The sequence below is a fragment of the Pseudomyrmex gracilis genome, unplaced genomic scaffold (genome assembly GCF_002006095.1).
Source record: "Pseudomyrmex gracilis isolate BER0280 unplaced genomic scaffold, ASM200609v1 scaffold_730, whole genome shotgun sequence".
NCBI lineage: Eukaryota > Metazoa > Arthropoda > Insecta > Hymenoptera > Formicidae > Pseudomyrmex > Pseudomyrmex gracilis.
Genome location: NW_018021314.1, coordinates 24,071 through 27,258, shown reverse-complemented (window position 1 = coordinate 27,258; position 3,188 = coordinate 24,071).

Genomic DNA, 3,188 nt, shown 5'->3' with positions numbered 1-3,188 from the left:
GTACATCTATTAAGATGTTGTCTGATACTGTATTAAACGCTTATTTCGACAGCGTAGATTTTAACAATCAATATTAAATTGAGGATCTTCCTCGGACTCATAAAGTTTATTAAACTTAATAAATGAATAAATAAGTCTTAAAGAGCCGTTCGCAGGATGTTGTGCGGAAAATGTCTTATATGTGTGTACACATATATAAGTAAATTTACGTTTTTCACGTGTGTTTTTCGAATTAAAATTTCAATTCTTAAGGTTCATATAGGATATTAAGTTTAATAAACTTCATGAGTCCGAGGAAGATCCTCAATTTAATATTGATTGTTAAAATCTACGCTGTCGAAATAAGCGTTTAATACAGTATCAGACAACATCTTAATAGATGTACGAAGTATTGCAAAACAAACTCCAAGTGCCTCGGTGGCCTAACAGGGAAGGCGACGGCCCGGAAAGCCGAAGATTCCAGGTTCGACTCCTGGTTGAGGAGTTTTTTTCGCAATATTTTAAATCAATTAGGAGGGGTATTCGGAGTCTATCATATATGAGATGCAAAACTAGCATTTTATATGACAGAATTATTATATACATTTTTACAAACAATTATTATAACCATATTCTAAACTTATTTAAACAACACTATAAAACTGTGCTTTTATTGTAAAATGATACTAAAACTTTATCGGACTATTGCGAGCTGTGCAAATAATAATTCCTCTTTTTACATATTAAAACGACAGTTTACGTACTATACATTTGAAGTAAAAAATGTACTTTTACCACAGGATAAAGCTCGAAACTCGCAAACTGCGTATTTTGCGAACTCATAAATCAGGAAACGTGATTTCCCAATGAATTACGCTGGTTGTTTTATTTTTCGAAGTGAAAAGTACTGTTGCGAGATGCGGCGCGTGTCGTCCACACCAGTGTTGCGAGATGCGGCGCGTGTCGTTCACACGGTATAAGAAGATGTTCGTAGAACGATCGATTGCTCTAAAGGCTTTTGTTCGGGTAGCAACGGGGTTGTTTACGGCGAGGTTCAAAGAAGAGTGAGCCGATTCTGGAAGGATTAGAAGAAAATTTTAGTTTTCAAGAGATTTGCGCGAAATTAGAATTGCGGTACGGGGAGCGTGGAATTCAAAATTATTATATGCAATTTACGAATCGGAAACAGAAGAGCGGGGAAGATTTTGCTGCACTTGGGGCAGATTTGGAACGATTGGCCCGTCTTGCTTACCCGGAATGCTCCTACGAAGTCCGGGATAAAATTGCTTGTGCGCAATTCATCGTTGCGCTCTCTGACAAATTCGTGAAGCGGACGCTTTAATTAGAAAATGTTTCTTCGTTACGAGTCGCGGTTGAGCGGGCGAGGGCGGTAAAAGTTATTCAGGAAGGTAGCTTTGAAAGGGGAGGAGATAAGGGGCGAGACGGGAAGGATTTTAAACGGTCTTCGTATGGAAATTGGAAAAGAGGAAGGGCCGAAGACAGGCGTGAGGAGGGAGAGAAGGCTGTGACTAAAAAGAACGGCAGGGAGAGGGAATGCTAGAAGTGCGGAAAGAAGGGGCACTTTCGCTTTGAGTGTCCGGCTAATTTGTCGGGAAACAAGACTTAGTCGAGCTTCCGGGAGTGGGCTCGGCTGTGGAGTGGAACACCTTGGAGAAGTTGTTTTCTGTCAAAGTTAATAATAAGAAAAATAATTTATTTGTTTATTCTGGTTTGCTAAACGGAAAACCGTGTTGTTTTAAATTTGACACGGGCTCCGATGTGTCTAACGTAAATTCTAATTTAGTAGGGAAGTCGCAATGTCAAAGGTTGTCGGGAAAGCCGAGATTGAGATATCCTACCGGTGAGGAAGTTCCGGTTCAGTTAGAATGTGTGGCTCGAGTGGTTGTAGGGGGACATTCTTTAAATATGCCTTTTTACGTGGCGAATATACTTGATGAATGTATTCTAGAGTTGGACTTTTTCAGGAAGACAGGTCTGAGCAGGGCGTTGAAGTCGCTCTTTGTTGCTTCCTCGAATGAGTCGAGAATGTCTTGTTGTCGGGTGTGTGACGCTTCCGGAAAAGTTCCGGCTAATCTAAAAGATTTTTATGAGCGAAATTCTGTTGATCTGAATGAAGCGCAGAGAGATATTTTTGCTAAGTTCGTGATTGAATTTCAGGATATCTTCTCTGATCAGATCGTGGCTGGGAACTGTGATGTTCTGCAGCATGAGATAAATCTTCAGGATCCACGCCCGATAAAGCAGGCTTCGAGGAGGATCCCGGTAGGAATGCGGGCTGAGGTGGAAAGGATTCTTCAAGAAATGAAGGATCAGGGAGTCATTGAAGAGTCTTTTAGTCCGTAAGTTTTGCTGGCGGTTATTGTAAAGAAAAAGGACGGCTCTTTGAGGTTTTGTGTGGATTATCGCAAATTAAATGCGGTTACGATCAAGGATTCTTTTCCTCTTCCTAGAGTAGATGATCTTATAAATCAATTGTCCGGGAACGAATGGTTCTCCACTCTGGATATAAAAAGTGGGTACTGGCAATTGAAGATTCGGCCAGAGGATAGGGAAAAAACTGCTTCTTCGGTAGGCAATGGGCTGTGGCAATTCACGGTAATGCCTTTTGGCTTGTGCAACGCTCCGGCCACGTTTGAGCGCTCGATGGAGCGGGTTCTCCAGCAGTTGGTGACTAAGATTTGTTTGGTTTATCTGGATGACATCGTTGTGTTCGGTAAATCTTTTGAGGAGGAAGTAACTAATTTGAAGAAAGTTTTTCTGAGACTCAGGGCGGCTAATGTGAAACTTAATCCTAAGAAATGCAATTTGTTTAGGAAACAGGTGAAATATCTTGGCTATGTGGTTTCAGCTGAAAGAATCTCGACGGATCCGGAGAAAATTGCAGCTGTGAGGGAGTGGCCTGTTCCACAGAATAAAAAGCAGGTTCGCAGTTTTTTGGGATTTTGTTCTTATGATCGCAAATTTGTTAAAGGTTTTTCTTTAATAGCGAAGCCTCTATTTACTTTGACTGAAAACCAGGTGAAGTTTGTCTGGACTGAGCAATGTCAGGAGGCGTTTGCAAATTTTAAGCAGACGTTGTCTTCTCCTCCTGTGCTCTCTTTTCTTCTTGAAGAAGGAGAGTTAATTCTGGACACTGATGCTTCTGGCCATGATGTTGGCGCGGTTTTATCGCAGGTTCAGCAGGGGAC